The sequence below is a fragment of the Sciurus vulgaris genome (genome assembly GCF_902686455.1).
Source record: "Sciurus vulgaris genome assembly, chromosome: 6".
NCBI lineage: Eukaryota > Metazoa > Chordata > Mammalia > Rodentia > Sciuridae > Sciurus > Sciurus vulgaris.
In genome coordinates this window covers 53014398-53039243 of record NC_136466.1, presented here as the reverse complement: position 1 = coordinate 53039243, position 24846 = coordinate 53014398, and positions in this window count along the sequence as shown.

The window sequence follows — 24846 nt, the reverse complement described above, 5'->3', positions numbered from 1 at the left end:
TAATTGACAGTCCTTGAGGGGAATCATCTTACTTCATGAACTTTTAATGTGAATAAAAATCACATTACTTAAGCAAACTCCCTAGTCAAGGGTTTCTATTGCAAAACTTTAATAGTTTCTCACCTTAATTTCATTTCCATGGTTGCATTTTGGAAAAAGCTTCAACATATATAAAGCACATAGGATTTCCCATTAGATAGATCTAAGCAAATGGCACTCTGCTTGTTCATTATCCTAGAGTCCCTTCTGGGTATTAGAGCTCTGAGCATTGCTCAGAAAATAAGGAAGAGATCTCTGAAGTCTTTTAGGACCTATTCCATTTCTCAGTATAAACACTATGCCTACTTGGAATTGGTTTTATGATCTCACTTTTTAAACTTGTACTTTCCTCCCAACTAGGTCTGTTTTCAATTACATGTTTGGCTCAACTCTCAATCAGCTTCCATCATGACCATCTCTCTTAGTAGCAGTCCTGCTTGCCTTTTCCTGCTTCCTTTGGTTATCAGTTATTTTATTTTAGGTACCAGAGTTTGAACCCAGGGTGCTTACCCACACCCACACCCACCTTCTATTTTGTTGAGACGGTATCGCTAAGTTGCTTAGGACCTCACTAAATTGCCAAGGTTGTCTTTGAACTTGTGATCCTCTTGCCTCAGCCTCTCAAATCACTGGGATTACAGGCTTACACTGTTGCACCTGGCTCACCAGTCATTTTAGAGAGCCTTTCCTTACCCTGGGATTCACACTATTTTCTCCGACCTCATAAAGTACTCTTTTTCATTTCTAAGTATATATATATATATTTATATCCCTATGTTCTTCCTTTGCCAGAAAGAAAATAAATCACCACACTTCACTCCTTCGAACAAAAAGGGAATTTTCTGTTTGCATCAGTAATTCTCCATCTTTGGTTGCTATTGTTTTGCATGCAGGACCACCCCGTTTGGGGGCAGAAGAGAAAATGTTAAGTATTTGGACTGAGTATTAGATGGATACTTTTTATAGGTGACTTTGATGAGGAAATGCCTAGGGTTCTCATGTCAATACATATTTATAATACTCTCTAAAAGGGTTATGAATGCAGAGATTGGTTATGGGTGTAAGTGTGAGAGAAGGTACAGTAGTCTTTACGTTTATGAGTAGGATTCCTTTCTCTTGGCTCTCCCCATAGTGACTGCATTTCCTGTTCTGGAGTTATAGTCTTACGTATTAGTTAAATTAGAAATTTGGCCTCTGTAGCATACTCAAAGTAACAGAGGCTTTTTTTTTTTTAAATTCTCAAATATCATCCAAGAATAAGCAGTCTAGGGATACTATAATGACTTCATAAAGTTGGTGTTCCATCCATCTTGTTGGTTTGCCATTTTCAACATGTGGCTTCTCTCCATAGTCCAAGATGGCTGCTTTCACTATGGCACCATGTCCCTATCACAGCCAGCAAGGGGGGCAGGAGGTGGGAAGGAAAGCAAAGCGGAGATAATTTTCTTTTCTTTAAGGATATAAGAATGAATTTGAACATTGCTTCTGCTCAGATGCTATTGGCTAAAACTTAGTCAAAATAGCCAAAGCTGGCTGCATAGGAGACTGATAACCATGTGCCCAGCTATAATTTGGGGAGTCCATTTCCAAAGGAAGATGGGGAAAACAGATATTGGAGGACAATTAACTACTGCTGCCACAGTCCACTCCTTTAACCACCTAACTATCTGTGCACATGCTTTATCTCACAAATGAAGCATATTTATTTCCCTTTCTATCAAAGGGGAGATAACTTGAAAGCCCTATCTAATCACTGCATCTCGAGCAAAGTCCAGGATCCCTGGGTGATGTGTAATCCTCTTGTGTCTGGATATGGTTCCTTGTGACCCAGCAACCTGTGAACTGAAAGGCAAATTTTCTCTCTTCAGCAACATAATAACCACAGTTAAATTTCCCCTTTAGAAAAGGTAGAGGCTATGACTTGTCCAGATGAGCAGAAATTGCAAGGACCCCTTCTCTGGGAGTAGATTCCAGTCCTTGCTGGGGTTACAAGACAGAAACTTGTTCTGTCTTCTGGGAGGAACTCTGTTTTCTCCATGGCCACATCTGGAGTGGACACTGGAGAATAATTTTTTGGAGACTCTATAGATTTGTAATCCATTTTCCTGCTGGTATGGTTTTGAAGATGTGTGGAACACTATTTATTTGCTCCTGTAGATCACTGACTTTTCTTCTTCTCTACCCTCTTTCTTTTTCTGGAGATTGACTTTTATAGGATTAAATAACCAGTAGAGCTTCCTTGTTCTCTGTTTTCTTCTAATCCAGGTTAGTTGAAGGAAGAGCAGAGGAAAGGAAGAAGGAGAGAAATTGGGGTATGCCTTCCTCTGACTCTCCTGGCAGGGTTGCCATAGGCTGGCGGTGTCCCTCAAGCAAAGTCCCATCTCCCTTCAGGCAGCTCTTTTTGACTTCTGGTTTCAATAGGTTTGAGGATGGCAGCAGCATCACCCTCTTCCTAGCTGTGGGGATCCACTACTCCCCTTAGAGTCTACTTCTTCCAATAATTTGTAAATAGTTCTTTTATTAAACTTCCCCCAAATTACACAATTTGTGTATTTCTTGATACTGATATTGGAGCAGAAGCCAAGAACAACAGGCTTGTTTCCTTTGAAGTGAACTATCACCCACAACCCTGCAATTTTTTTCCTGGTTTACTTCATTCATATTCATTTTGGGTACAAATGCCCACAAGCACACATTACTTTAACACAGCTTTTGAAACTGAAATATCTTCTTTTCTATTTATCAACCTCTGTGCCCATCCATTTGCCTCGCAAATTTATGGTGGCTCTCTTGAGGCCATTTGAAACAATGGATTGAATGGAGAGGCCACAGGTATAGTCTGATGTTTGGAGTAAGTTGGTTCCCATTGTCTGTCAGTGACTTCTTTATAATAGGTACTTAATAAAGTTGTGGGTATCCCAGGTGTGTTGGCACATGCCTGTATTCCCAGTGGTTTGGGAGGCTGAGGCAGGAGGATCACCAGTTCAAAGCCAGTCTCAATAAAAGTGAGGCACTAAGCAACTCAAGGAGATCCTGTCTCTAAATAAAATAGAAAATAGGGCAGGAGATGTGGCTCAGTGGTTGAGTGTCCCTGAGTTCAAGCTCTGGTAACCTGCCCCCCCCCCAAAAAAAAAAAAAAAAAAAAAAGAGGTGTGGGGACTACTTCTAATTTTCTCCTACAACTGCTCTTCAGAGGGAACTCTTACTATTGTTTCAGTGTTTGTTATAGAAGAGTTGACTTTTTGAACTCTGAGTATCTAAATTACTAGGCTTTCACTTAATTTAGGTTCAGACAAGGTGGAGAAAGACTCTTTGAATGGCACTGAATTCTCCTTTCAGGGGAAACTATTTCTGATTTCCTTTCTTTTATAAGACTTTGCTTCAAGTAGCAAGAAGCAACAAGGACTCACATTATGAGTTTCTCCAACTAGTTTCTTTGAAATCAAAGGATCTCATAGTATTGCTCAGTTGAACCAAATTTTTGTCATGACATAGCATGAGCCTCTGGTTTTCCACTCTTGGTTACTGAGTACTTTCTCCCTGACTAATTACTACACTAACATTATATATATCTTGTTTCTGCAATACCCCTTCCAGATAATAAGTCTATATTAGTTAAAGATGGGTTTAACTGCTGTAACAAAGATCCCCAAATAACAGTGGCTCAGGAAAAACAGAAATTAATTTCTTTCTTATATTTCAATATGAATGTTGGTTGACTTAATATGGTAGCAGCATAGGGTCAAGACTCAGGTCCCTTTTGTCTTGCTGCCTTTAATATGTAACTTCTTAAGTGTGTGGTTGCTAAGTTTCTGCCCAGCGTGGCTTCTGTGGCTCGTGCTAGAATGTCCATGTCTCATGGTCAGGAAGAAGATGACAAAAAGTGGGAAAGTGGTGAGAATGACCCATTTTTAAAAGAATATAACTGGAGAGTTGTAAATGTCACTTGTACTCATAACCCACTGGCCAGAATCTAATTGCACTGTCACATCTAGCTTTTAAGGAATTTGGAAAGTATTGTTTTACTCTAGGTGGCTATGTGCCCAGCTAAAATTTTACTACACTACTAATTAAGAAGGAAGAAAAGAATGGATATTGAAAAACCCTAGCAATCTTTGCCACATTAAACTGGAATTTGGATTATATTTTTCTGCAAAGTCTGATGTCTGTAACCTTGTAGTCATGAGTTATTCTGGCTCCTCCATTTTCTTTGGTAGGTCTGAAATATTTTATCCTGTCAAGTACTCAGACTAGAGATCTAGCTAGCCCTTTGGAACTCTCCAAATGTTGAAAATAATCCTTTAAAGACAGAGCTTTTGTTACTCTCTACCAAAAATCACATAATTCAATATTTTGTTGAAATGGTAGCTGGAGTTCTCTGGTCTCTAAGGAATCTTTATTTCTTGATGTATGTGGAACTATAATAACAAGGAGGCTGGAAGTTAGCTAGGGAAATTACAACCAAGTTTTCTTCAGCCAAAATTTAAAAATGGTCCTGTAAGACATTTCATTTTATTTTTCAAACAATTCATTTTCTGGCAACTATCTCCAAGTATTAGTATCAGAGAGAGACTTAAAAATAGAAGAAAAATCTCTGTACTGACTTTAGAGTTAGAAATTTTCTGTTTAGCTCTTTCCCATTCTGCACAAACAGAAAATGGTTATTTGGAAAACTGGCTGACAGCAGGGCTTTGGCAAGGAAAGTACAAGATGTGTTTGAAACATCTTGCAGTGCCAGAAAGTTAGGAAGTGTTGAAAAGGTGAGGTGGAGTCACATCAAGAGGATGTAGAAGCTCAATGGAAAGAGTTCCCAATGGCCAAATCAGGGACAATTGGAGAAAAAACTAAGTAGATTGTAACCTACACAGTTAAAAGAAATACTCATGATTCTGTATTGATATAAATCAATAACCAAATAATAAATGGGAAAGAGTAGAGAGTTCTTCCTCACAGTAAAATTCCAATTAATAAGTGTAGAAACAATTGGAAAAACAGAAAATCATTTGACAAACACCTCAGTTATAGATAGTACAGGCAAGAATCATTAATGGATGTTTAAAAATAGTGGATGAAAGTTTGATGAGAAATAGAATATTTGCTGAGGCTCAAACTATATTTCCATGGAACACTGATTGGTTACAATGAGGAGTTATTACTGTAGGAAAACATGGCAGACCTGATCTTAACCAAGAAATCAAAAATATCAGATTTAAGTATATTGACATCATGTTCCTTTATGTAGGACACACTAGAAAGGGCTCAATGAAACTTTAATGATGTGCTTGCCAAATGTATAACCTGAATTTAATCATAGAGAAACATCAGGCAAACCAAAATTAAGACACATTGTAGAAATAATTAGCCAATACTACTCAAAAATGCCAATATCAAAAAAGACAAAGAAAGGCTACAAACCTGTCCAGATCAGAGGAGACAAAAGAGACATGAAAACTAAATGCAATATGAGATTCTGAACCAGAAAAATGATGTTAGTGGGAAAATTGGTGAAATTTCAATAAGTGCTGTAGCTTAGTTAATAGTGTAGTATCAATGTATAATATCCTTGTGTTGATAATTTTACTGTAGTTAAGTAAATATTAACATTTGAGGATGCTGGGTGAAGGGGATATAGGAAGTCCTTGAACTATTTTTGCAACATTTTTCGTAGTATGAAATTATTTTGAAATAAAAATTTGTTAAAGTGAAAATAGTGTTTAGGCTTGAAGTGATCACAGGCATTATGTAGATCTTTCCCCCTTCATAGGTAACTCGGTTGGATATTGAAAGCATTTTGATTGTGCTCATGTACTTTATTAGCAAGACTTACATATCATTAACTTCTTTTTCACCTTTTTCTAAGAGTTTACTTCTCTTGACTCTTAACAATTTAGCAATCAGAAATTGTATGCATTATTTCACATGTAGCCATACTGGTTTGAGATCCTGTTTTGTATCCCTTTCCTGACAAACTCAGACATTTTGTTTATCTTTTGGCTACAGTATTCTACTATGGGGTCTGTGCTTTCAGAGGTTTAAGTGGTGATCTTGACATTCAGTCTCCAAATCATAATAGGATAGAGCTTTCAATTTTGTGAGGGCTTCGATTATCTGTGTTCCCCATCCCATGGATTATCCCAGATTACATAAATTCTTCTTCTGCTTTTTTGGTTTTTACCACCTCATCATTACCAGGATCGTACAATTACTCTGCAGTGCAGGAAATGTTTGCATCTTCAAGCTGTCTGGTCAATAATAGGCTGAAAGTTTATTTGCATGGAGATTGAAGAGCTTCCTCACAAAGACTTTGTGTGAGCCCTTACTTGGAGTTCAGACAAGCCTAACTATTTCTGACTATGTGGTAGAGCAACTTTACAGAATATGTTTGCCACATTCCATGAAGGTCCTCCCAGGAGAGAGCTCCCACAGGCACTTTCCAGGTGTGTAAGTATGAACCTGGTCTTTGTGGGGGAGGATGAGATAAATCTGAGACAAGTTGATGTTAGTCATCAGGATTTGTCCTTCATCAAAAGCCCACTGGAAGAGCAAGGAGATTTTAAAAACAATTAAGAATTGTTTTACTGAATTATGTCATAAATATTTAACACTGTGACATTGGACTCCTTTCAACAAATGTAACACAAAACTGTAGGAAGCCACTCTTCTGCAGTTTAGAAGCTGAGGGCTAGAAGGTCACTAGGGTCCAATTACAAGAATGAGGGAGATCATAATACCCAGGAGCTCATCATACTCTGGAGGCTCACAAAAATAATCTTTTTCTCTGTGTTGATTATCTGTTTCCGTACTTAGAGATGGTTGCCAATTACTAAAATTTGTTTTCCTTCAGTCAGGTATATGTTCAGTAGTTCTATCAAATTGTTTAGTTTAGATGTTAAATTCCATAAGGTGTGTTGTCCCTGTAGTTCTTACTAGAAGCTTAAAAATAAACTATTAAGCCTTTGATTTTTAATGTATGACCTTTATCATTCCCCTCTCGAAAGCTTTTTCTGCCATTAAGAAACATTTTCCTTAAAGTTTTCCAAAATGTATGCTATCTTTTAAAACATGCTAATATAATCAGATAGGACTAGAGCCTTCTGCAGATTATTTGCATGATCTCTTTCTTCAAAATATTTTATAGATAAAATTTTGCTTAGATCTTTCTATGTGGCTTTTATTATCTTCATTCTTCAATCCTGAGAGTGACCACTACAGGCTATGCATTTACAAATATTATCATGTATCTCTTGAGGCATCTGGATATCCATTTTTCAGGTGAGAAAATGGAAGTTCAAAGAGGCTTACATAAACTTAAAAGATTCCACTTTGAACTTTGTTTAAAAAATTTAGATGGTGGCTATTGCATCATGCCATGATCCCCAAATCTTCAAATAATCCCTGAAAACCTGTTAAAGATTACATCTGGTTTTTGCTCTCAGGTGCATTGAAGTAGCATAAATATCTACTTTTGGCAAATCACATAGGGGTTCTATTCCCTCTGGAGTCAGACTTATTTGAACACCAATCAAAAGGGAACAAAATGAGAAGAAATTGTACTCAGAAGCTTTTTTTTTTTTTTTTTGTGGTGCTGGGGATTGAACCCAGGGCCTTGTGCTTATAAGGCAAGCACTCTACCAACTGAGCTACATCCCCAGCCCAGAAGCTTTCTTTTAAAGAAAGATAATTGATTCATTTTCATTAGGTCTCTGGCTTAAGTTTTAGTCAGGTGTTTTGGACTTCATTTAGGCTAGATACATGCTTATTTTCATATTTTCTGAAGATGTTCTAAGTAGCCACTTTGAGTTTTTCATTTAACAAAATTTTATCATTGATGTCCAATAAATACTTTCTCAATTTGCATATAATATTTGAGAATGACATTTTAAACTATTAGAGATCAAACTTGAAAACACTTACCTTAAATTATAACTGAATGAATTTTACTTGCCTTACATGGAATTTCCATAGAAAGTTTGGCTTCTAAAGTCAGCATAAAAATGTGAGTAAGGAATAAGGGAATTAGGTATACTAAACCTGTGGGGAAAACATTTTCCATCAGGAAAGGTTGCTTTTCTCTCATGAATTTCGTATTATTGAGACAAAAGTAACACAGATATTTATGGAATTTATTTTTTAAATAATTGTTTTCTCCAGTTTTCATATAGTATCTTTCCATTTTACTCTATTTCCTTGCATACCCCAGGAAAAATATAGCAGTAAGGTAAAAAGGAATCTCAAAATAATTTGGGGCAGAAACTAATTTTTGTCTAGAAGTTTTTGGTTATGAACCACATAATCGTCATTTCACATTTTAAACAATACAACATGATCATGAAATAGAGAGCAGAGTACATATACATTTACCTTAAAATGCCGAGTTTCCTCTCTTTTTATTTCCAAACCCATGGTAAGAAGTTGGACTACACACTGTCTCTAAGGGAACAAGGCAGGAAAGAGATTATTTCCATTGATTCAGAAAGACATGTGTCTGGCCAGGAGGTCTTTGGGATCCTAGGTATGTGGTTTCTAACCCAATTTTCTAAACCCTGCTAAGAATCATGTGAGAAATAAACAGTATTCCTATATAGTAGTAAATTCAGGACGTTTCACAGCGTTAGTTGTAACAATTCAGATATTTTTTAAAAGTCTAAATTTATTTTATTGATTGATAATCTGTTACCAAAGGGAACATTTTGTAAACTAGTACAACTGTTTTTTTTTTTTTTTTTTTTTTTTTGGTTTGGCTTGGTTTCTACCACTAATCAAATCAGAAAAGTTTGAAATAAAACTTGACTGTGGATACTAGAAGCTGGAGTTAGAATTCTGGAATATTTGAGGCCTTTTGCAGAAGGGAAAATACTATGTAACACTTTTCCCATGCTTTATTTTTAATTTATAGTTACAGTTTAAATAGGAATTACAAAGAAAATATCTGAAACAAAACAAACTGAAAAGTAACTGAATCCAAAACAAAGTGATTTACATTTACTACAAAAGTTTTTAATTTGCTTTTAGGGTCTCACTAGTTTTTGTATCATTTAAGCAATTTCACCCTTCCTTTAGAGAAGTAGAACAATTCTTAGAGAAAAAAGATAAATTTGCTCTCTCATATTTTCATTGTTAGAGTTTATAATTAAGGCAATTTGTTCATCTTCAGAGATTATTCAATTGTCATCATCCTTGGGGCTCCTTTCAGAAAATGATAAACAGTAGTTTGACATTCTATACAGTTAGAATTTTACTATGATCCATACAGTGTTAATACTTTCGGATCAATACCATTTTTACAATCCATCAGGTAGAAGTGATAATGCTTTGCTTGTTCAATTACAATTCATTCTATTATGATAATTGTTGTTTATGGAACCTTTTTACAGAGTACAGTGCTACAACAAAGGTCTTATATTTTGTTTTCTACTTATAATATAATCTTATACTTAAAAAATGTAAAAAAAAAAAAAAAAAGGATTGAAAAGGGTTGCAAAGATCATCCCACCCTCCTTCAATGTAGAATCTATCTGTGGAGTCCTTTGCAGGTTGCCATTAATGACTTACCAAGTACCTCCTAAAGCACTCTTTCTAGAGGCTCCTTGTCACTGCTGGAAAGCTCTGGAATCTGCTTATTTCCACATCCCTTCTTCTTTCCTTCTCTGCAAACACACAAACAAAACACCTCTTTGTCACATCTACTTACTGGTCTTCTTTTTGCATTTTAGTCTAGATCCTTTGTGATAAACTCTAATCAAGACTTAATACAATCTGAACTTTAACAGATTTTGCAAAAGTGTTTTGATGCCTTTTGAATTTTAAGGGATTGTAGGTAGATGTGACATTGAGATTGTGTCTTTGGGCAAAGAGTAAATCAAGGCTGTGCATGGTGGCACACACCTGTAATCCCAGTGGTTCAGGAGACTGAGGCAGGAGGATCACAAGTTTGAATCCAGCCTCAGCAATTTAGGCTGTAAGCAACTTAGTGAAACCTTGTCTCTAAATAAAATATAAAAAGAACTAGGATGAGGTTCAGTGATTAAGCACCCTTAGTTCAATCCCTGGTACCAAAAAAATTAAAAAATAAAAATAAGAGTCAATCAAAATGTGAGAGGTTATCAAGAATGAACTCTAAAGTCAAGTTCATTAATCTAACAACTTCCTTCACTGTTTGCTGTAGGAATAGTTTTCCTTTAAATGAAACTCAATGAGTGGTATAAAACTTTCAAGTCATAAATAACCTTGGATTTGGAGTTCAAATTTTTTATTCTGCAGAACGTGTTATGGTTTGGATGAGAGAGTTCTCCTCAAAAGTTCACGTGTTAGGCAATGCTGGAATATTCAGAGGCAAAGGAGTAGATTATGAGAGCTGTAACCTTATCAGATGGTTTAGTAATTTGAATGAACTACTAGGTGATAACTGTAGGGAGGTGGGGTGTGGCTGGAGGAAGCAGGTCAATGGGAGTATGATCATGAATTATATCTTGTCCCTGTCTCCTCTCTCGTTCTTTGCTTTCTGGCTGCCATGAACAAAACAACTTTCCTTTGCTATGACACTCCACCATGATTTTCTGCCTTACTCTGGCCCAGAGCAAAAAAGTCAGCAGACCATAGACTGAATTTAAACTATGAGCCTCAAGTGAACTTTTCCTCCTCTAAGTTGTTCTCGTCCGGTATTTTGGTCAGAGTGATGAAAAGTTGATAACAGAACAACTGTAGCCCAAGAATTTAATGTTTCCTAAGTACCCATGAATCACTGGGTCCCTCAGTGGCCTATCAAAATAGTCCATAGCCAGTGTAAGAGCTTCAGGGGAAAAAATGGAATAGTCTTATTTGCATACATTTTGCAGATTTTGAAATTTAACATTATTTAGCATTTTCGTAGGTATCCTCTTTATCTTGATGGGTATAATATTCTTAAAAGTATAGCATGTATGAAAAGGACACTGCTGGTCAGTTCCAAGTATGACATATTAGCACACATTTTTTTTTTCATTATTTCCATGTATATATTTGTGTTTTTGTATTTGTTATACATTTCATATGTTCAGTTTTCAGAAATGAACCAATGAATCCAAAGTAAAAAATATATTCAACTCTGTGTTATCATAAAAAATGTAATTCTCATGGCCTAAGGAAAAAAAAAATTAGTAACTGTGTTTTCATACAAGTAGTAGGAATAGAAAAGAGTGAATGAGAAGTAAAAAATATATATAATTTTAAAAAATTATAATTACATTTATTATAATAATTATTATAATTTTAAAATATATATTATATATTATATAATAAAAAAGTTAGACCTGTAGTCCATTTGCCCCTAATTTTTGGTGCATTGTCAGTTATGAAACTTTTATATAGTACATAAAGTCACTGAAGTATTTGTGTAATTTTTCAAGGAAAACAGTGTTTTTTATGGTAAATCAATAGGGTTTGTTTTTCCCTTAGAATAATGGTAAAGGAATACTTTCTAGGACAAAATTGCTAGAGTCTAAGAGAATAGATACACAAGGCTTTATACAAATCTTCAACTCTCATAGAAAAATAAGTATAAACCAACTCTCATAGAAAAATAAGTATAAGCCACAAAAATCAGCTACTATGTTGAAGATAATTATAACGATTAGGAGTCAAGTCAAAGAAGCATTTGACGGAATTTCTTTGTTAAATGACAAGGTTGAATTGTATGATGTCAGCAGCATGTGATATGGAAGGAGTAATTAATGTTTAGAGAGTGCTAGTAGATATTTCACTTTATAATTAAGTGAAAAAATTTTTTTCAGTATAGGAGAGGGACATAAGGGAAGGGAGAGGTGCTTGAGATTTACCTATTCTGTTTATACTACATATCAAGCTTCAGAATAGGTTTGTTTCACTTATGTAACAATGACTATAAGTGTTATCATGGAGACAGACAATACTGTTTAGTACTGACAGAACTTATGTTCAGCAGGGGAGGGCATTGTAAAGTGAACAAAATAACTCATACATTGATTTTTGTCACAGAAAACAGTTGGTGTTTCATTTAATGTTGAGGAAAATTATAAAAAATATGCATGTAGCTAATCTATGGCCACTGAGATTATATAGTTTCAGAAGTGTACAAAGAAATATACAGCGAGTAAAAGACCGATTGTTTTTCTGGGAAAGAAGTTCACACATTTTCAAAATAGGGGATGATATAAAACATCATTTCCATATAAGTAAGGAAAGATCATTCCTATGATTGCAAGTTGCTTGCTTAAGTATATCTCAGAAACATTTCAGTCTCTTGACTGGCCTTAACTGATCACTTTCAGACTGAAATTCTATGGTTTCTAAAGTCCAGGATAACATATCAAGATTTCCACAGACCAAACTAAACTGGTTAGGGCTTGGTTGCTAAGAATTGGACTGCTTCCTGGGAACAGGTGGTTATCTTCACCCATTGGAAACAGAAATCAGTGATGCATTATGGGACATATTTTAAAACCACATTCAGTAGCTATGAGAGAGCACAAATGGAGTGGATTGCTGGAGGTGAGCTGGCTGGAAACTTTTGATAACCTGTCTGGCAGTGACTCTCTCCTTTCTCCCTTACTTATGGAGCCACCATTTTGTTCAGTGCAGCCCTAGAAGATGAGCAGCAACTGTTCTCACACATGGTTGTGTACAACACAACCCTCATGGCCATTTACACTTCCTTTGGGTCCATGATAATGATAGTAATTCCATTAGATTTGAGAGTCCTACCTTTGTTGGTGTGGAACAATTCTGGTGAAACAAAACAATAAAGATTTTTTTTTTTTTTTTTCTGCAAGAACAATCATAGCAGCAGAAGGAATAGGCACCTAGATAGTGGACAGTAGCAGAGGTGACAGTCATATCAAGATGGGAATGTTCCTTTTGAAGAATGTTTCCTCACCAAGTGAAGTTCCTCCACAATGGAGAAATTTATTTGCTGTGTACCAGAGGTTTCAAATATGAATGCCTGTGAGGTTCAAGCAAGTAACATAAATGAGTTGGCTTGATGTAATCATTGATTAATTGATTGAGTCAGCTGCCATTTGTCAGGCTTTGTTCTAAGCACCCTGCATGTATCAGGGAGGAATCCTAACCCAATCCAGCTCTGCTTGGGAAAACAAAACAATTTATGTCTTTGTGCAGCTTAAACTCTAGGAGGATATATTTATACAGTCCCTAGGTATCCCCGGGGGATGTGTTACAGCCTTGGTCCCCCCATGAGTACAAAATCTACAGATGTTCAAGTCTTGTATATAAAACAGTGAAATATTTGCCACAACTTCCCTATATTTTAAATTATCTCTAGATTACTTACAATACCGGATGCTAGGTAAATCAATGTAAATAGTTGTTAATGCTGTATCATTCAGGGAATAATGACAAAAAAGAAAGTATATATTCAGTACAGATGCAAATTTTTTCCAAATATTTTTGATCCACACTAGGTAGAATCCATGAATGTGAAACCTCTGGATATGGAAGGCAATTGAATATGGTTGGGTTGTATGAAGATAAATATTGACTAACAAACTCTGTGTTGGCAATAAAATAGAAAGTGGGGGCTGGGGAGGTATCTCAGTGGCAGGCCCTGGGTTCAATACCTAGCACTGGAAAAAAAAAAGCTGGGGGGAGTGGCATCTGTGCCAAACAGGATGCACATGACCTGCCTAAAGGAGGTGCTGGGGTAAACACTAATCAGTGTCTAGGAGACTGTTGTTCAGGGCTGTGAGATAAGGACTCCAGAGAATGTGATAATGAAGGAAACTGAGAAGGGAAACTGGCTGCCTCCCTTGTCTCCATTCTTTAGGTGGAGATCAAAGCAGAGTGAATGCTGTAAAGTAAAAGAATGTACTCATAAAATGTCTGAAGAAATCCATGCTGCAGTGGATATCAGTAAGGGTGGACCTTCACTGGGTCAAGAAGAGTCTCTAATAAAATGTCCAAACCCTTTCCGTGGAGCCCTCTAGGTTCTTTTCTTTGAGATCAGTCAACCGTAATGCTGGGGTTTTTGCAGCATTGGGGTTTAACAGGGCAAACACATTCAGCTCCAGGTGATTTTTGCAAGCAGAAAGATGGCCCTGTGTCACTAGACCTAATGATTTATAAAGAGAAATTATAAATCTGTATTTTTATATTCAGTTTTCTGATTTTTAAATGGGAATGGATTCTGATTTAAGTATTATTGTGCAATTTCTGTGTTCTAGAAGAACAGAATACTCTGTGACTATTCAGTGCATTTTTATTGTTTATTTATTGTATGAGCAACTAGATTAAAATTGATCTTTATGGGAAAAATTTAAAAAATACTGTGGGGATGTTTGTGTAAGATGTAATGGAGGTTGGGAAGCTAGTTTTATGGAATGTTCAAATTACTGTACTATTATTAAAACTTCCTATGATCAAAAGTTATTACTAAATAATTTTGTAAAAGAAAATGTTGCAGAGACAAAAATATGTGGTCTAGATTCAAGTTTTCACTTACAACTTTTGCTCTATAAGATGATTCTTTGGTGTGGAAAAATTTAAAAAGCCATAACATCTACTCATTTTGTTTGTTCACTCTTCCAACCATCTATCCATTCAAAAGTAATTATTGAGAATCATCCTCTAATGTGTTCTAGGTGCTGGGGTTAGATCAGCTAAGAAAGCAGATCCTGAAACACAGTCAATAAGTATATTATATAGTAGTATAAAAAGTGATAAATGCTATAGGGAAAATTAAGTAAGTGTTTTGGGAGTGCTGGAAAGAGGGAGAGTAGCAATTTTTGGCAATTTAAAGTTACCCCAGTAAGAAGGTGATAAAGTTGTGCTAGGCACTGTGCTGATAGAACATAATGCTGGGGACAAGGAGTAGGCATTGTCTTGTTCTGAACAAACGACCTATGCCAGGATCAGTGACAAGTGGAATTTTCCTTGGGTTCCCTTGTGGCAGCATTAACCCCACTTGCCAGCTGGCAGTACAGTGACCTGACCTGAAGCCATTGTTGCTGAGTGTGCTGGTGGTGGTCTCCAGACATAGATGGGGAAGATCAGTTATGATTTCAGCAAAATTAGTGAGAAGCAATCAGGTGGCAGCTGCTGGTATCACCTTCTCCAATTGAAAAAATCAAAGAATTTAAGTAGCTTGTTCACAGTTACTCAGGAAACTAAGAATTATAATGAGAAAATTATTTGGAGTTTTACTGCTAGAACTAACACTTTCTCACTTTCTCTCCAGCACTCTCTCTCTCTCTCTTTCTTTCTCTTTCTCTCTCTCTCTACACACACACACACACACACACACACACACACACACACACACACACAAAGGAACAATAAGTAACATTTTATTTTTTATTTTTTGCAGCTCTGGAGATTCTCACATATGCTAGGCAAGTGCTTTACTACCAAGATATACCCCAGTCCCTGTAAGTATTATATTTTATACTGATTTATACTGAGTGAAATTCTTTGTTACTAAATAGTCTTTAGAATAGTGGCTGTATAGAATGCCACCAATTGCACACACATTTTATATTTAAATACTCCCTGGCTATTGCACATTTAGAAGGTTTCTATTACTTCATTGTTATATATAATGTAGCAGTGAACATGATCAAATGTAAATCTTTATGTGAAAGTGTATGTATTAAGACTCTTGGTTCTTCTTACTAAATTGTGTTCCAAAAATATCACACTGGTCTATATGCCTTTCAAAATAGATAAGAAAGATAGATTTCCTTGTGCTTTTCCCAATACTATATATTATTATTTTTTAAACTTCAAACATTTTCAGCCTGAGTGGTAAAGAATGGACTTACTGTTTTATTTTGATTTCTTTGAATGAACTAAGTTCTAAGAAAATTTTGGTGGTTGGTATCTAGCATAGGGGTTGTTGAGTGATTCCCCTTGTGGATTGTTAAAATGTCTATTTAGACAGAATGTTTTTGGTACAGGTTTATCTGGTAGCTAGATAGGTGACCTTGGATAATTTGATAAAGTCCTCTGGGACTGTTTTTCTTTGACTAAAGGTCTGAAATTCTGAAATGAGAAATGTGGTGCATTTAATATATGACTTTTGATTGGAAAGTTCTAAAGTGTAACATCAGGATTGGGTTGTTGACTTAGCATCTTAAGTTGCTTTTTAAGAATAAATAGAACAGAACTGCAATTTCCTACATTTGATATTTTAAAAATTCACAGTGCTTGCATAAACTATGAGAAATAACTTGATTTTACATATTCCTCACAGCCTCTACCTTTTAAAAGTCTTTATATATTTTCCAACAGAGAATGAATTATGCCCAGTCATAAGATTTACGATTGTCAATAAAACATTACAATGCGATTTTTATCCTATTTCATTCATACCTGTACATACTCCCTCTAGTGGTTCAAGTTATTTATATACTGAGCATTCCAGACCAACTTCATTTCCAGCTGTCCTGTATTGATGCTTCAATTTGTTCTCTCATAGCCCTTCTTCATCTCTCCAGATCCACTGCTGCTTTTTAATGCCTTACTTAAAAAGCAAGAGCTAAAAAAGAAAAAAAAAAAAAAAAAAAAAAAAAAAGATGGGGGAGATATTTGCATCATTTCAATTTGACCTAAAAGGAAACAAAGTAATCAATAGACTCAATTCAACAGAAATTTATTGAGCAATATCTGTGCAGTGCTAATGTAAAAAAGGAACAACAGGACAGTCTCTGTCCTCAGGGAGCTGACAATCTTGGTGGGGCAGTGTAATTACCCATCTCTCTCTGCTCTCTGGCATCTAGCTTTTGGAGCATTTGGAGAGGCCTCTGCTGGCCTGGTGGGGTTTTACGCTGGCACATGGTTCTGGCTTTTAGTTGCCAACTTCTTTTCTCACTAGCATCTTTTGAGACATTCAGGATTCCACTGGGTTTCTAGTCCCATGGTCTATGCTGCCCTCCACAGCCTAGTCCTTTCAACACACCGCAAGACCCCTGTGGATCTTCTGGTCTTCTCTTAGTACTTATTCCTCTGGAGGAAGGAGAAGGGAGCAAAGCAAACTTCCCACTGTTTACTGCCCCCCATGTGAGTCTCATAGGGAAAGTTGTTGGGGGGTTGTGTCAGTCTACCATGGCTTCATTTCCACTTCACTGCTATCTGTAGATTTAGCCTTGATGAGTGCAGATGGGGAATATGTTCCATGTCTCCCTCCAAAGGGCTCTTGTCCCTGCAATCTTATATCCCCAACTCTAAGGACCCAATCGGGCAAGGTGTTGGGAATCAAGCAGCCTTTCTGCCAAGGTTTTTAATAGAAGGGCCAAAAATCAGAGTGTCTGACTCTAGTTCCTTCCTAATACTTCCCTCCTGCCCCCTTAGAGCAGTGCTAGTCTCAAGTTTCATGGCTCAGATATGAAAGGGTCACAGGAAAAATGTGTTATTTAATTCTTCTCTTGTCCCAAGACAACAGATGTTCCTGGAGGAGGGATGTCAACTTTGTCAAAGCTGCACAAAATTTGAGAACAAAGAGGGGGAAATGAGATATGGCATTTCATTTGGAGATTAGGAGGCCATTAGTATCTTTAAGAAATAAATTTTAGGGCTTTGGTAGAGTAGGAATGGAGGAAGAATGGAAAGATGGTAAACATTGCAAACAGTTGACCAGGATGTTTAATATCTCACATTTATTGAGTGCTTACTATGCAATAAGTAGTTTTAAGTGCTTAGAGAATCTTTTAGTTCCCCAAACAATATCCCCCACACAAAGAACCTGTGGTATAGATAGATTTAATTTATTTGTCCAAGGACACAGAGTTTGGAAGTGGAGGGGTCAGCCTGGCTCCCAAGCTCATGAGCTGTGCAGTGGGTGAGGATCTTACACTAGCTCAAGAGGAGAGCAGAATACAGGGATTTATTTTAGAAACCAGTGATTTACTTTAGAATAAGGATGCCTGGACTTCTGTAGAGAGGAGACAGAACTGGTGGAATAGGAGGGAAGCTTACCTTCAACAAATAGTCATTTAATCACAATATAGAAGAGAGAAGGGGAAGAAGAGGTAGTAAAAGAAGCAGGAATAACACAAGATCACAGTTAGGAGGTGAGGCCAGGGAAGATACAGTTGGAAATGCAGGTCTGAGTAGGGGTACCAAGCAACTCTGAGCCTAGAGCAGGGTGTTGGGACTGCTGGTGGGGGAGGAGTCTAGGAACCATTAGTGGGGTGATTGATCTCAGTGGATAGAGATCAAACTGGCTGCAAGTGAGAAGGAATCCTGGGAATCCTGGGGCTGTATAAGCTTTCTGGAGTCATGTCATGAGGAATGCAGTAAGCAGTCAAACAGAAAGAAGGGAAAAATCATTAAGTCATGTTGAAGTTTATTATTATTATTGTGATTACCCTGTTATGTACCAGAGACTACACTGTATATACCATGTATACATTTTTTCATATTAACCTTATCTAATAAAGATTATTACCCTGATTTAACCCAGGAGGAAAGTAAGAAGTAGAGAATTTTAGTAATGTGCTCATGCTCACTCAGTCAGTAAGTGTTGAGATTTATATTAAGATTTAGGTGTGATGAAACCGAGGGCACTTTCTGGCCCAGTTGGCTGTGACACAGAGTGCCAAGACATGACACCTGGGGCTTTGAGCAGGAAGGGAAGGCTGGGGGAGACTGTAGGGAAGATGGTTGGTCAGTCTCCACACCTCAGGTGTGTCTGCTACCCAAGGGTGGGGTGAACCTATAGTAGACACCATGCAAGCATTTTGTGTCTTTCTCGTTAGAATCTGGGAAATCTGAAAGCAGAAAAATGGATAAGAGACACCAGAGTTGAGGACTGATGAAGAGATAATGATCGGGTGCGTGAGGGGAATCGGGTAACTTAGGTCCTCTTGAAATGTAGCAATGTGATGTATCATTTCAAGTAAATTTACCTCCACCTTTGAAATGTAAACTTTTGGTCTAAATTTTTGCTTTGTGTAGAGGAAGGCCTTGGCACTTTAGATTCCCTTCTCTGAATCTTTTCATCTTTCTTTGAGATCACACAGGAGTGGGAGACCAGAGGTTTAGAAGCCATGTTCATTGTTGGTAAAGAAACCCGTGTCTTCACAACTGATTGGGAGTTATGTTTTTCTAAAAATTCTGTTGTTGATGTCTGTTTTCTTTTTCATGGTCATGTAGATGAATAAATTCTCACCCTTTACTTTACCTTTGTAAACAAAATAAAAGACGATATCTGTTCAAATAATATTTAATAAGGAAAAGGAAAAGCCAGTTTGAAAAAAAGGTCAGCAAGATACAAGGACGTGTGATATTTGCTGAATGCGCCTGTCAGAGGAGTCTGATCAATGCAGATGGGCCAACAGAAACAAGACACGATTAAGATGAAACTCTTTCCTCCAAGTTCTCTAAAATGTGAGTTTATGAATCCTGAGAGGTGGGAGGCCAAATGAGATCTAATTGTGTCTTATTTAACTTGGCCTTTTAAATGGATAATCCTTGGCTCTCTTTGCAAATATCACACTTTTGACAAACTGACTTTATTCTAATGTTTTTCTTTTTATAAATGCAAAGCATTTTTTATCATCCAATGGTAACTCAACTAATAAAGTTCTCAACTATAAATATAGCCTATGCCTTAATGGAAACCATATTACCAGTGGAAAGAGTCCCATTCCTTATTATCATATTCTAGCTCAAATAGTTCACCCAGCAGGATCTCTAAAGGGGCCCAGAAAAATAGTTCGAGAAATATTCCTTTTGCCAGGATTCACACACTCAATTTAAATATAACTGTAAAAATAAAAGACCAGGTCATCTAGAAAAATAGATACTCATAATTAGGAAAGTTTGAAATATTGTCCACCTCAAATTATCTTCACCAAAAGAATGGGAAAGTTACACTGAAAGAAAAATCTCCAAAACATTTAGTTCTTACACTAATTCTCTTAAGATTTACATTGATATATGTAATATTTTCTGAAGGAGATGTAGCTTCCTAATTTTATTTCTTTATCAAGGTCTTATAAAACTCTAGAGATTTTGGCTCAAGGTGACCAGAATTCTATTCCAAATATGGTCATCAACTCACAATGTGCCCTGAGGCAGATCACTCTCTGGGACTCCATTCCTTATGTGGAAATGAGGTTTTGAAACAAAAGGTTGTCAGGTTCTCATCTAGCTGTAACCACATATAACTCTATTTGACTTTGTGAATAAGTTGAAGTTGAATTGAAGTTAGAAGAAGGTGGTTTATCAGTCTTTTTTGACTTTTTAAAAAAGACTGGAAAAGAAACTAATACGACTGATATGACTAATTTCCCCTAAGAAACTAATATGACATGTTCTAGAAAAGGTGGAATCTGACCTGGATCCTTGTGGGAAATACTTCAGTGCCCAGTGGAAGCAGAGGGGAAGAGAGGACCCAAATGAAGGCAGGCAGGACAGAGATGCCTGTAACTGGTACTGAGGCTTCATAGTTGTCCTTGACTCACAGAGACTGAATTCTTACCTGCCTGTCTTCCTGGGGCTGTGTAAGAACGTCCTGAAAAAAAAAATGTTAACAGCATGAGTGACCTTCTCTGAGTTTAACGATTCATTGATTGTAAAAGATGTTTTACCTGGGATAATAAGGAGTGTGTATTCCTGGATTCTAAACCCACTGACCTGGAACGAGGCACCCCCCTAGAAGTGTGCTAAGTGGCAAGGGAAGCCTGGCTAGAGTTTATATTTATCTAAGAGATAATTGAGTGAACTAAAAGGTCTTTTATTATCCTTATGTGGATTACGTACTTTGTAGGGTATCCACAGTCATTATTAAAACCATGTGTATTCCTGTTTCACTTCTGAGCACCTTCTCTGAAAATCAATCCACACATGCTCAGGAATACAAGCCAGACTCATTTTAGAGTCAGTGTAAACAAATATAATTAAGGAGGCAAATTTACTTCATAAATTATCTAATGCCTCCCGCATTAAAATAGAAATGACTTTTGGCTGCTCCCATCTGCTCATGTGTATAATTGTTAAATTCCGATCTGGTTTTTCTGGAAGGACAAGTTTTAATCTCAACAGTCTTGATCTAGTCTTCCATTTCCATTTTCTCCATCGTGACAGGTAATTTATGAAGATTAGTCTCAGAATCTTAAATGAAACATTCTTAAGACTGGAATTAAGATAATCTCATAGAAATGTGATTTTAGGTAAAACTTGTATTTATAGAAGTGATGCTAAAGTGGGCAGAAATGTACAGGATTTTTGAATCAAAATTATTTTTGTTATATAGAATAGAAAAAAAAAGGACTTGCTGTTGATCTCTTAATTGTAATAAGGAATCCAAACAGCTTTGAAAATTCCCTTTAAAATCTTGTTTTAACACATTCTTGCAAAAACATAAGAACTTAACCCAAGTCAAATTTCTTGATTCTCACAGAGTTGCACATTATGTCATCCTGTGTTTGTTGCTCTCTGTTAAAGTTGGAAATGGGCTGATAACCAATGCCCTAATTGTTTCATGCTACTACAAAAAGTTGGTCCATCGTACTAATGCTTTTTTCTGGTCAAAGACATTTAGGTTGTAAATATTCCTTCAGAAAATATTAATAAGTTGACAAAATAAGAAAGTGAACTTACAAGAGTAATTTTATGAGATAGTATTTTAGGATAATTGAAGAATATCAAACACTTTCCTTTTGATAGTCATTCTTACTTAATAACTGTTCATGCTCACTCTATTGTAGACATAAAAATTCAACTTATATGTCAGTGTCCTTGTTATTTTACTTAAAGGTGTTAAAAAATTTAAAGTTAATTTTGGATCATGCAAGCATAAATGACTACATTCACCTGGTAAAAATTAAAACTCTGAAAATATGAATAAAGCACTTTTCAACTAACACCTGGAATCCAGGTCTCATTTCCAGATGTGAATATTGTTCTCTGCTTAGTATATATTCTCGCAGATCACTGCTTATTGTGCACTTCCTTGAAAAGGACAGAGTACTGTTGTAATTTGGGTCTGTAATGTCCCCCAAAGGCTCATGTGCTTAAGGCTTGGTATAGCAATGTCCTGAGGTGGGTTTTAGGGGAAATGACTGGATCTTGAGGGCTCTGACCTCATCAGTGGATTAATCCATTGTTTATTTCTTTAGAGCTTGGCACCCAGATGAACAAATAGTTGGTGCTTGATAAATGTTTTTTGTTGAATGAATACATATATTTTGGGGGAAAAAGGGTGTTGCACTGGGAATGGCTTTGTGTTCCTAGGTAAGGGAAGAACTGTTTCCAACTTTTATTTTCTCTTCAGTAATAGGTGTTGATCCACCAGGAGATATTAAAGATCATGCTCATTGCTGTACTTTGTGGTTTTGATTTTTGGGGATGGGGGTGGATAAGGAGATTTCCACAGTGCTGTACACACTGATTAGGAAATAGTTTTACCTAATCTGATTAGGAAATAGATTTACCTAATGTTCACAGTATGGAAAAATTTGAATATATTTCTATAAATTCACCTTGAAAATGTGGATAAAATGAAAAAGTTGGAGATTGAGGCAGTTTTTCACATTAAAAGAACATGTTGGTTAATCTCAGTATTAATCTGAAATATAATCTGAAAAGTATATTACATTGTACCAGAGGCAATAAATTACTTATTAGGTGTGTTTATTAGGTGCTTCCTTTGTTCTATTAGACTCTTGATATTGACTTCTATTAAAAGGTAGGGAGACACTATCTCTTTAATCAGATGCCCTTGTCTAAGGGCTACACACCAAGAGAATCCCTAAAACTCTGTTTCGAGTAAGCAGAGTTCTTTCAGAATTGCTGTAAAATGCTCTTCAGACCTGGAGCAGGGTTGCTAAATGTACCATTATAAATCTTGAGGGAAAAAAAGGGAATATGTGTGAATATATAGACAACTAATTTTTCTAAAGTTCCATCCTACTTTTTTTTGTGAAAGTAGAGGTCAAAACAGAGCAAGTCTTGCAAAAACTCTTTGACTGAAAGGAAAGTCTTCAGAAATTTTAAAAAATGATAAATAAAAGATGTACAAAATCCCAAATTCTCATATCACTGTGTAGTTGAGTAATTTACTTTTATGACTTAAAATATTTGAACCTTGATCATGTTAAATATTTATACTACATGGAACTCAGTTTTGATTACTTAAATTACTATTTTCTTAAAGTCAATATGGCTTTAATTAAATCACCAGAGTTTTATTTAAGACTGCCTAGAGCTCCCCTAAAGGTTTTATTCCTAAATTTTTCTTAGATTGATGTATTACTATTATTTCTTTAATAACACAATATTTGCTTAAGAATTATTTTATAAGAGTAATATGGTATCTGTGTAAATACTCATTATTATATTATTTTCACTAAACTATTAGACTGTGGTCTTAGACTCTGAAGACTCTGAAAATGCTAGTTTAATAAGCATTTCATAACCTCTGTAAAATGATAACTATTTTCTAGGACTGAGATATAGGAATTCAGTAACTTGTTTGTGTCAATGTCATGATTTCATTGAAAAAGAAAAAGTATATAGTCATTCTTCTTTCTTTTTTTCCCTCCTTCTTTCTTTTTATTATTATTATTTTTTTTATTTTTAAGACAAGGTCTTGCTAGTTGCTGAGACTGGCCTTGAACTTCTGATCCTCATGCCTTAATCTCCCTAGTTGTTGGGATTAAAGGTGGGCACCCCCATGCCCGACTGTCTTTCTCTTTGGTTATTTGAATAGTAGCTATAATTTATTGATGAAGTCTTACTATGTGCCAGTTAAAGTAGGTTAAGCTACTGCAATAGGAGACTGAACAGTAATTAGTAGCTTAAGGAATATAGAAATTTATTTCTTCTAGTAAGAGGTCTGAGTTAGATGTTCAAGTTATTTAGGGACTGAGAACTTACAGTGGTCTCAGCGGTCTGAGGTCACTCTGGTTGCCATTCCAGCGAGTACAAAGGGAAAAGTGAGTGTGGAGGATGGTGTGTGGTCTAGGAAACGTCATTTCGCTAACATTCCATTGGCCAGGGCTTCATCACCTGGACACACTTGCCTGAAAAATAGACTAGGAAATGCAGTCTGTGGCCGGGCAGCTATTTCCCATTTAGAACTCTACCACCAAGAAAGAAGGTGAGCACAGCTGGCAGATTCTGCCATGGCATTTAATATAATTATCAGTTATAATTACTCCTCTGAATCAACAGGATTTTATAGAAAGGGTAACTGACATGAGAGGCTAAGTACTTTCCCAAGGTCATGCAGTTCTTAAGTGCCAGAGTCAAAATTTGATTCTATGCCTGTTTGGCTTCAAGCCCACGTTCTTAGCTTTATGCCATGTAGTATAATAAAAGGTGGAATATAGCCCAATTGACTGGGTTCAATAAGTTGGAAATATTCTTTTTCAAGACAGATTTCCCATGGATCCATAATAGCTACCCTGTAATTAAAAAAAATAAACGATCCAGTGTGTTGTTTGACGTGGCATTTAATCTTTAGTTCTCTGATGCTTCTCTAAAATAGGTAAGGACATTCTGGAAGTTTTCTAATATAATAGTGGTACTTTCATTCCAAAGCATTTGTTGTAACCCTTTTTTTTTTTTTTGTGTGTGTGTGTGTGTTGGATTGGCTGAGTCTGCAACCATCCCTGCATCTTTCCCCATTTTTTCCCTTTAATTCAGAAGCTGGAAGACTTGAAATTTTCTAACCCTCTTTCATCCAGATACAGTTCTGCCAATGAGACATAGAGAAGAGTCTTCTGACACTGGCTTCATTTTACAAATAAAAAGACAAAGTCCCTCACGAAGAATACTTGGTGCTTATACACCTCCTTTTCTTTTAGAATACAGATGTGATTTCTGGAGGTGTAT